Genomic DNA, 10,961 nt, shown 5'->3' on the forward strand with positions numbered 1-10,961 from the left:
CATATACCGTAAGTACTCATAACATAGATTACATAATTGATCAGCTAAAATACAATAAACCTCCTAAATATACAACATAATATACAATACAGTATACTAAACCTCAAATAAACATAATAACCAATACTAACCTATAAACCTACACTAACCTCAAGACAAGTGGGGTACAATTAGTGCAATATTGCAATATTGCTGATAGTGCAACCAGTAGCTGAAGGTGACAGTGTGTAAAGTGACTAGTGAGAAGTGTATCAGTGTCCATATCAATGTCCATTCAGGAGCCTGATGGCCCTTTGAAAGAAACTGTTGTCCAGTCTGCGTGTGCGAGACCGAATGCTTCGGAATCACCTGCCAGAAGGCAACGGGGTAAAAAGACTGAAGGATGGGTGGTAACAGCCTCTTAGAATCCTGACAGCTTTCCTGAGGCATCGTGAGTGGTAGGTGTCCTGTAGGGCTGGGAGCTTCCTGCCGATGATGAACTCAGCAGGCCTGACCAAACTAAACACTGCCTTGCGGTCCCTGTCTGTGCAGCTCCCATACCACACTGTGATGCAACCAGTCAGTATGCTCTCTATAGTCAGAGCTGCCAACTCTCACGGTTTTGCCGTGAGAGTTAGCACCGCTACTTAGCAACGCCAAGTAGCGGTGCTACCAAATCTCACGCCAAGGCTTTTGGAAAAGTTGGCAGCCCTGCTATAATGCATCTGTAAAAGTTAGTGAGGATGACTGAGTCCAAATGCCAAACTTCTTCAGTCTCCTCAGGAAGAAAAGGCGTTTCCGGGCCGCTTCGACCACCTTGTCCGTGTGAGCAGACCAGGTGAGGTCATTTCTGATGCTCACCCCGAGGAACCTGAAGCAGCTGACCTTTTCCACTTCGGATCCGTTGATGTGTAGGGGGGCATGGTCCTACCGCTGCCACCTCCTATAGTCCACAATCATCTCCTTAGTCTTGCTGACGTTGAGAGAGAAGTTATTGTCCCGACACCATGATGTCAGGGTATCAACCTCCTCTCTGTAGGCTGACACTGTCAGAGATGAGGCCCACAATGGGATGAATGTGTACTGTAATATAAAATAGAAAAATTTTCAATAAAATTCAAAAAAGTTCAAATAAAGACTGTTAAAGGACATTTGCACATACAGTGTCTAGAAGAAGTGTGTTAATGTATCCCTCTATACATCCTTCCCTCCCTCTCTGTCCATCACACAGGCATGCACACACAGATCACAGATGCTGCTTTGGACCCTGTAGCTGTCAGGCACACTGGCTCATCTCTCTGCTCTGCTGATACACCATGAATAGCCCCACACACACAAACACACACACACACACAGACACAAAAGCACACACATCAAGTTTTCTACCAAGTTTGCAACTTCCAGATATAACATGTATGAAAACATAATAAAGTAGGTAAATATGAAGTCGGTAAACATCAATGTCATCTTACAGTAACCGCCTGATGGAGGTGGAACTCTCACATTCAACATACAGTAACATATAGAATATGATTTATAGATACTGTTGAAACAGACATCTCCAAGAATTGTATTTGCTCATTTATCAATGTGACAGACAGACACACACACATACACACATACACACACACTGACACACCATGAAATATTGAGTATACTTTAAGCTTGTTTTCTTGGTTACTGTGAGGCAGACTGCTCAGTAAATATTGACAGTGTCTCAGAACAGCAACAGTGAAAGAGACTCCAACCCCTCTGGCCCTTGTGGTCCCCCATGGCCCCCCTGATTCCCCTTCACCCTGCCTGCCTGCCTCCCCTCGCCCCATCAGTTCTCCCTGGCCCTGGAGAAAGAGGGAGAGTGAGAGATAGGGAGGGAATCAGAGAGGAGGTAGAGAAAGTTAGACAAGGAGAGAGAGAGGGGAAGAACTGGAGAAGGAGAGGAGAGGGAGGGATGGTGAGAACTAGAGGAGGAGAGAGACAGAAGGAGGGGAGAACTAGAGGAGGTGGAGAGAGAGGGGGGAGGGGGAGAACTAGAGGAGGAGGAGAGAGGGGGGAGGGGAGAACTAGAGCAGGAGGAGAGAGAGGGGGGAGGGGAGAACTAGAGGAGGTGGAGAGAGAGGGGGGAGGGGGAGAACTAGAGGAGGTGGAGAGAGAGGGGGGAGGAGGAGAACTAGAGGAGGAGGAGAGAGGGGGGGGAGGGGGAGAACTAGAGGAGGAGGAGAGAGAGGGGGGAGGGGGAGAACTAGAGCAGGAGGAGAGAGAGGGGGGAGGGGGAGAACTAGAGCAGGAGGAGAGAGGGGGGGAGGGGTAGAACTAGAGCAGGAGGAGAGAGGGGGGGGAGGGGGAGAACTAGAGCAGGAGGAGAGAGGGGGGGGAGGGGGAGAACTAGAGCAGGAGGAGAGAGGGGGGGGAGGGGGAGAACTAGAGCAGGAGGAGAGAGGGGGGGGAGGGGGAGAACTAGAGGAGGAGAAGAGAGGGGGGGGAGGGGGAGAACTAGAGCAGGAGGAGAGAGAGGGGGGAGGGGGAGAACTAGAGCAGGAGGAGAGAGAGGGGGGAGGGGGAGAACTAGAGCAGGAGGAGAGAGGGGGGGAGGGGGAGAACTAGAGCAGGAGGAGAGAGGGGGGGGGAGGGGGAGAACTAGAGGAGGAGAAGAGAGGGGGGGGAGGGGGAGAACTAGAGCAGGAGGAGAGAGAGGGGGGAGGGGGAGAACTAGAGGAGGAGGAGAAAGGGGGGGGGAGGGGGAGAACTAGAGGAGGAGGAGAGAGAGGGGGGAGGGGGAGAACTAGAGGAGGTGGAGAGAGAGGGGGGTGGGGGAGAACTAGAGGAGGTGGAGAGAGAGGGGGGAGGGGGAGAACTAGAGCAGGAGGAGAGAGGGGGGGGAGGGGGAGAACTAGAGGAGGTGGAGAGAGGGGGGGGAGGGGGATAACTAGAGCAGGAGGAGAGAGGGGGGGGAGGGGGAGAACTAGAGCAGGAGGAGAGAGGGGGGGGAGGGGGAGAACTAGAGCAGGAGGAGAGAGGGGGGGGAGGGGGAGAACTAGAGCAGGAGGAGAGAGAGGGGGGAGGGGGAGAACTAGAGCAGGAGGAGAGAGGGGGGGAGGGGGAGAACTAGAGCAGGAGGAGAGAGGGGGGGGAGGGGGAGAACTAGAGGAGGTGGAGAGAGGGGGGGGAGGGGGATAACTAGAGCAGGAGGAGAGAGGGGGGGGAGGGGGAGAACTAGAGCAGGAGGAGAGAGGGGGGGGAGGGGGAGAACTAGAGCAGGAGGAGAGAGGGGGGGGAGGGGGAGAACTAGAGCAGGAGGAGAGAGAGGGGGGAGGGGGAGAACTAGAGCAGGAGGAGAGAGGGGGGGAGGGGGAGAACTAGAGCAGGAGGAGAGAGAGGGGGGAGGGGGAGAACTAGAGCAGGAGGAGAGAGGGGGGGGAGGGGGAGAACTAGAGCAGGAGGAGAGAGAGGGGGGAGGGGGAGAACTAGAGCCGGAGGAGAGAGAGGGGGGAGGGGGAGAACTAGAGGAGGAGGAGAGAGAGGGGGGAGGGGGAGAACTAGAGCAGGAGGAGAGAGAGGGGGGAGGGGGAGAACTAGAGGAGGAGGAGAGAGGGGGGGGAGGGGGAGAACTAGAGCAGGAGGAGAGAGGGGGGGAGGGGGAGAACTAGAGCAGGAGGAGAGAGAGGGGGGAGGGGGAGAACTAGAGCAGGAGGAGAGAGAGGGGGGAGGGGGAGAACTAGAGCAGGAGGAGAGAGGGGGGGAGGGGGAGAACTAGAGCAGGAGGAGAGAGGGGGGGGAGGGGGAGAACTAGAGCAGGAGGAGAGAGAGGGGGGAGGGGGAGAACTAGAGCAGGAGGAGAGAGAGGGGGGAGGGGGAGAACTAGAGGAGGAGGAGAGAGAGGGGGGAGGGGGAGAACTAGAGGAGGTGGAGAGAGGGGGGGAGGGGGAGAACTAGAGCAGGAGGAGAGAGAGGGGGGAGGGGGAGAACTAGAGCAGGAGGAGAGAGAGGGGGGAGGGGGAGAACTAGAGCAGGAGGAGAGAGGGGGGGGAGGGGGGAGAACTAGAGGAGGAGGAGAGAGAGGGGGGAGGGGGAGAACTAGAGCAGGAGGAGAGAGGGGGGGGAGGGGGAGAACTAGAGCAGGAGGAGAGAGAGGGGGGAGGGGGAGAACTAGAGCAGGAGGAGAGAGAGGGGGGAGGGGGAGAACTAGAGCAGGAGGAGAGAGAGGGGGGAGGGGGAGAACTAGAGCAGGAGGAGAGTGGGGGGGGAGGGGGAGAACTAGAGGAGGAGGAGAGAGGGGGGGGAGGGGGAGAACTAGAGCAGGAGGAGAGAGGGGGGGAGGGGGAGAACTAGAGGAGGAGGAGAGAGGGGGGAGGGGGAGAACTAGAGCAGGAGGAGAGAGGGGGGGGAGGGGGAGAACTAGAGGAGGAGGAGAGAGGGGGGGAGGGGGAGAACTAGAGCAGGAGGAGAGAGAGGGGGGAGGGGGAGAACTAGAGCAGGAGGAGAGAGGGGGGGGAGGGGGAGAACTAGAGGAGGAGGAGAGAGAGGGGGGAGGGGGAGAACTAGAGCAGGAGGAGAGAGGGGGGGGGAGGGGGAGAACTAGAGGAGGAGGAGAGAGAGGGGGGAGGGGGAGAACTAGAGCAGGAGGAGAGAGGGGGGGGGAGGGGGAGAACTAGAGGAGGAGGAGAGAGAGGGGGGAGGGGGAGAACTAGAGCAGGAGGAGAGAGGGGGGGGAGGGGGAGAACTAGAGCAGGAGGAGAGAGAGGGGGGAGGGGGAGAACTAGAGCAGGAGGAGGAGAGAGGGGGGAGGGGGAGAACTAGAGGAGGAGGAGAGAGAGGGGGGAGGGGGAGAACTAGAGCAGGAGGAGAGAGGGGGGGAGGGGGAGAACTAGAGGAGGTGGAGAGAGGGGGGAGGGGGAGAACTAGAGCAGGAGGAGAGAGGGGGGGAGGGGGATAACTAGAGGAGGAGGAGAGAGGGGGGAGGGGGAGAACTAGAGGAGGAGGAGAGAGAGGGGGGAGGGGGAGAACTAGAGCAGGAGGAGAGAGAGGGGGGAGGGGGAGAACTAGAGGAGGAGGAGAGAGAGGGGGGAGGGGGAGAACTAGAGGAGGAGGAGAGAGAGGTGACACTCAGTTGAGAGGTAGCAGCTCTCCACAATGTACTCTGGAGAATGTGTGTGTGTGCGCGTGTGTGTGTGTGTGTGCATCAGTATTCACTAGGTAATTGTCTGAAGCTATCCATTAGTTTGGGTTTGCTGCTGTCCATCACATCAGATGTGCACACACACACCACATACACAATCACACACAAAACCACACGCACACAAATACACACACACACAATCATACACACAAATACACACACACAAAAACACACAATTACACACTCTAGCCTGTAGATTATCCAGGGCACACACAACGACACAGACACACATCGCCAGAATTTCCCATCATGCCCTGGTGTTTCTGACCAATCAGAGCTGTCCTTCATCCCAGACCAGGAGGGATAGGGTCTGACAGCGTCTCCATGGCAATGTCAGTTGTGATGCCCACCTAGTTTCTCCCTCCCTCTCTCTCTCTCTCTCTCTCTCTCTCTCTCTCTCTCTCTCTCTCTCTCTCTCTCTCTCTCTCTCTCTCTCTCTCTCTCTCTCTCTCTCTCTCTCTCTCTTTCTGTCTCTCTCAATATTTGGCAGGACAGTGATTGGAGGGCCAAGGTGGATACCTTGGTAATCATCTGACTGCATCAGTCTGACAGCCCAAAATTTTACCCCCCGATCCCCCCACCTCCCGCACCAGACCTGCTCAGCGAAGCTGCCTAGATTTTGGGTGTGAGTTGACATAGGCTTTGTTTTGTCATTCCAACACACCATCTCCCTGACGCCTCACAGACACATTCCCGCAGTGCCGATTCACAAACAGACATGCCACATGTTTTGGATTTGGGTTTGTCATCTCTGTTAGAACTCATAAATGTGTTTCCTTCCCCCGTACAACCTCTTTGTGTGAACTTTATACCAAGGCCTAGAGCCCGTTGTGACATAATCTTACCATCACTATTAATCAGGCTGTATGTTTTGGGTGTGTGCGTGAGTGTCTGTGTGTATGTCTTATGTGTGTCTGTCTGTCTGTGTGTGTGTGTGTGTGTGTCTGTCGTTCTGTGTGTGTGTCTCACTCTGTCCTGTGTGTGTGTGTGTTTGTGCGTGACATCTCAGAGAAGGTTGTACATTACGTAAAGTATTGGTGTGGGTCAGACAGTAGACAGCTGTATCATTCCTCTGTTCTTGGTGAAAAACATTTTTTTTCAACAAGCCATCTTGGAGGAGCCTCTGCAGTCCGCTCAATAAGACACACATACACACACACGCACCAGAGTACACGCATACACACAGAACACACACACACAAAGGCATGCACACACACACACACACACACACACTGGCAGACAGTTCAAAGGCTTTAAAAAAAATTATTGTTCTGGTGTTTGTGAGGCAGCTTTACAGAGTCTGAGATGTCTCCTCTCCTCTCCTTTCCTTCTCCAATCCTCTCCTTCTCCTCTATCCTCCCCACCCTCCTATCCAATTGTTCGCAACCACATAATATACAATTTTTCTAATGCTCTATTCACACACACATACCCACACACGCAGACACACCCACACACTCCCACGCCGCACAAACACACACATGAAACACACATACATACACACACACACACACATACCCGGCTCCCTCTGACTCACTCTTGTCATTACAGGGCTCATTACCTGATCTAATAGAGCAGTGCTATGCAGACCTGGCGTCTTCTAGAGTTAGCTACAAGGTCACATGACTCCACGCCCCTCAAATCAAAGGTCACCTGCATCATTATTTCCCAGCTCAGTTGTCGGAATTCCAGGCATTGTGACATCATTCTTTCCCAGCAGAATTCCCAACCGAAATACCAGGTGGATTGTCTCCGAACATCCCACAGGGTGAAGGTGGACAAATAGAGGAGAGGGAGGTGGAGAGATGGAAGACAGTGGAGGTGGAGATGAAGAGGGGTGGAGATGGAGGGATGGAGGAGGTGGAGATGAAGAGGGGTGGAGATGGAGGGATGGAGGAGGTGGAGATGAAGAGGGGTGGAGATGGAGGGATGGAGGAGGTGGAGATGAAGAGGGGTGGAGATGGAGGGATGGAGGAGGTGGAGATGAAGAGGGGTGGAGATGGAGGGATGGAGGAGGTGGAGATGAAGAGGGGTGGAGATGGAGGGATGGAGGACGGTGGAGGTGGAGATGAAGAGGGGTGGAGATGGAGGGATGGAGGAGGTGGAGATGAAGAGGGGTGGAGATGGAGGGATGGAGGACGGTGGAGGTGGAGATGAAGAGGGGTGGAGATGGAGGGATGGAGGAGGTGGAGATGAAGAGGGGTGGAGATGGAGGGATGGAGGAAGTGGAGATGAAGAGGGGTGGAGATGGAGGGATGGAGGACGGTGGAGGTGGAGATGAAGAGGGGTGGAGATGGAGGGATGGAGGAGGTGGAGATGAAGAGGGGTGGAGATGGAGGGATGGAGGAGGTGGAGATGAAGAGGGGTGGAGATGGAGGGATGGAGGACGGTGGAGGTGGAGATGAAGAGGGGTGGAGATGGAGGGATGGAGGACGGTGGAGGTGGATATGAAGAGGGGTGGAGATGGAGGGATGGAGGAGGGTGGATGTGGAGAGGTGGAGGGGGTGGAGGTAGAGAGAGCGAGGGGGGTGGAAGTGGAAAGATGGAGCAGGTGGAGGGAGGGGGGCTAGAGGTGGTGAAACAGGTGGAGGGGGGGGGTGGAGAAGGAGGGTGAAGGTGAAGAGATGGAAGAGAGGGAGGTGGACAGTTCGAGGTGCACCCCAGCCTGTTGAATGCAGAACTATTTTGTGTGGCTTACGTAACGAAGAGAGTGGCTTTTAGAGTGGATGAGTCATAGTCACTGCACCTCTCTTATCTAGACAGTGTGAGCTCTTTCTCTCTCTCACACGCACACGCATATGCAGTATTTAAACCTAAATGAGTCCCTCGTTGGCAGAGCCACTAGGGTGATTACTTAACACAACACCAAAGCAGAAATGGGGAGCTTATACAACGAGCCTATATATGAATGCCAGAGTTGTCTGTCTGCCTGCCTGTCTGTTTACCTGCCTGCCTGCCTGCCTGAATACCTGTCTGTTTGCTTCTCTGCCTGCCTGCATGTCTGTCTGTCTGTCTGTCTGTCTGTCTGTCTGTTTGCATGTTGTTTATTGTTCTGCAGCCAGTCCTCCCAGACCTCTCAGCTTCACACACCTTAACCCTTGTGCTGCCTTCGGGTCACATGACCCAAAGGTTCATAACGAACCACCGTTGTGTTTACCTAATTTTACCCAATACAAAAACAAATAAAAATAATTTTCTTTTAACCTTCGCAATGTGGGGGGTCTGAGACAGCCCAACGGTTAAAATAAAATGCTTCACTTTGTTTTTGTATGCGGTAAAGTTGTCGCAATACGATGGTGAGTCACAATGACTGATGGGTCAGAATGACCCAAAGATAACAAAGGGGTTAATTTCCTGTTTGATCTCCTACCCCCTCCCTTCCTCTTCTCCTCTTCCTTCTCTCCTCTTGTCCTCCTTGTTCTCCTGTTCTCCTCTCGTCCTCCCTCACTCCTTCTTTATTTTTTCTTGTCTTCTCCCTCCACCTTCTTTTGATTCTCTTATTCTTCTTTTTACTCGACTGTCCCTCCCCTCTTCCTCGACTCTTTCTCCATCTCCATCTCCCCTCTCTTCTCCTGTCTCTCCCCTCCTCTCTCCTCTCTTCTCCTCTCCAGTCTCTCCTCTCCTCCCCTCCTCCCCTCCTCTTCATAGCCGGAGGTTCAGATGAATCCTGAGGGCCTGGCATCAGCTGTCAGCCTCTGATGAGAAACTGTTTCAATCAGTCCCCCAGGTCTTTGCTGTGTTCTCCCTCCCAATGCTTTGTGTGTGTGTGTGTGTGCATGTGTGTTTGTGCATGTGTGTGGGTGTGTGTGAGAGTGTGTGTGGCCACATCAAAGCGAGCGACAAGAGGGTTTCAGGCAGCAGGACTGGAGATGCTGACTGACAGAAAGTCTCCATGTGTCTCCGGGCCCGATCTTGCACCCAGCGCAATTGACTTTGTCAACGACGCAAGTATCATTCCTAGTTTGCACTCGACGCAAAGCGGACTTTTCCCTCCACAGACGCACGTCGAAATGACCTTGCGCTCCCGTGGGCGGTTCAGCGAAAAAGGAGGCGTATTCCGGCGCAAACGTTCCCTGGTGCTATTTTGCAGTTTCCGAAAAACAATTCCGCCACTGACCAGGAAAAACGTGCTCTAAAGTCAATGGCGCATTATTCAGATGCTATTTTAAGGGCGCAAGCTTGGTTTGTGCACACTGCTGGCGAGGCCAGGGTCTTCTTTCTGCGAAGCTACGTTACATTGTTTTGATTTATGGCTTGTTACATTTCTTCAATGATTATAAAAAGATTTTCATGAGAAATCTCTATGTATGTGAACATGATTTGTAACAATTGTGCCAATTTTCTCCCACGCCTGTTTAACCGTAGCTAATTTGGGTGGGTTTCTTCTCCCATCTCCATCAGAATCAGAATTCGGTTTATTCGCCATGTAGCCTATGTTACACAAACACAGAATTTACTGTGGCAGGAAGGTGCAAACAATAAACATATACGGGTCTTAAATTAAGTAAAAAAGTACAATAGTTAAACTAATTCCAAGAACCAAACAATTAAAAAAATAAAATATAGGGTAGGCTATATAAGAATAAGAATTTGAATGAGCAGCATGAGCAGGCAATTTAGTGCAATGAGAAAACTGCTCTGCCTTTCCCATACAATGTCACTTGTCTATCTGTTACGGCCCTGACTAGAACGTCGGTCTCCTTGGCTGTGAACCGCTCCTGGCGTGCGCCTGGCAAATCCGCCATTATAATAGCAATCCGCCATGGAACAAGCGCTGCTCTTAAAGGGAATGTGAGATGACGCTCTGATTGGTTTATTGCACGTTACGCCCAAACCACACCCATTAGTAATGTAGCTACTTCGGACCTACCCATTTTATATTTGCGCCAGGCGCAAAGTCATTTATCCCGCCGGCAAAATAGCAACCGAGCCGGAGTCCCGCCCACAAAGTTACTTGCGCTTTGCGGTTTGGTACTTGCGTTTCAGATCGTCAAAATAGGGGGGTCCATGTTAAGGAAGTCTGGTCAGATATGTGTCAATGTTGAGGAGGTGGTTAGGTGAGGGAACACTGCATCCTGTCACATGACAGGCGTCATTGTGACCACCTTGCCATCACCATGGAAATATCTCCATAACCCTCATCCTCATCATCACAGAGACATTTATGTGAGCTTCACCTCATCACCACGGAGATGTCCTCTATGACCCTTTGACTTACAAACACACATGACCTCTGACCTGTAAACACCACTTCAATCACTTCCCCGTAGCACTGTGGTCAGGATCATGTGTTCCTAAACACAAAGTCAAATGTATTAGAATGTGATTACCTAAATGTAAGGAAAATAATGCTATATTTTTTTATAGTATACTTTACAGGGCTCTGGTCTATTTGACTCTTTTGAATTGTGCAATCTATTTTTTTTCATATTTCATATTCCACCCTATTCTATTGTGCTTGGCTCAGTTTTACTCTCCTCTTTCATGTTCCAGTATATTCTATTCTGCTCTACTCTACTCTCTCTTCTATCCATCCAGCTTAGATGCTGCTGCTGTTCTGGGACTGTTCTCAGCATCATGGATTCTGATCATTCCTCATGACCCACTGTTTCTGTCAGGTAGCTCGTGTGTGAGAGAGCTCTGAGGACTCATGAGAGAAAGAGGAGGAGGATGAAGAGGACCCTGCCTGCAGCAGTGTGTGTGTGTTTGTGTGTGCGTGTGTGTGTGTGTATTCACCTTCTCCTGATAACAACCACCTCCTCAGTACAGGGTTTGGACTGACATTCCTGAACAGATTTCAGATTCTTCA

Source organism: Osmerus eperlanus, chromosome 27 (genome assembly GCF_963692335.1).
Source record: "Osmerus eperlanus chromosome 27, fOsmEpe2.1, whole genome shotgun sequence".
NCBI classification, from domain to species: Eukaryota; Metazoa; Chordata; class Actinopteri; order Osmeriformes; family Osmeridae; genus Osmerus; species Osmerus eperlanus.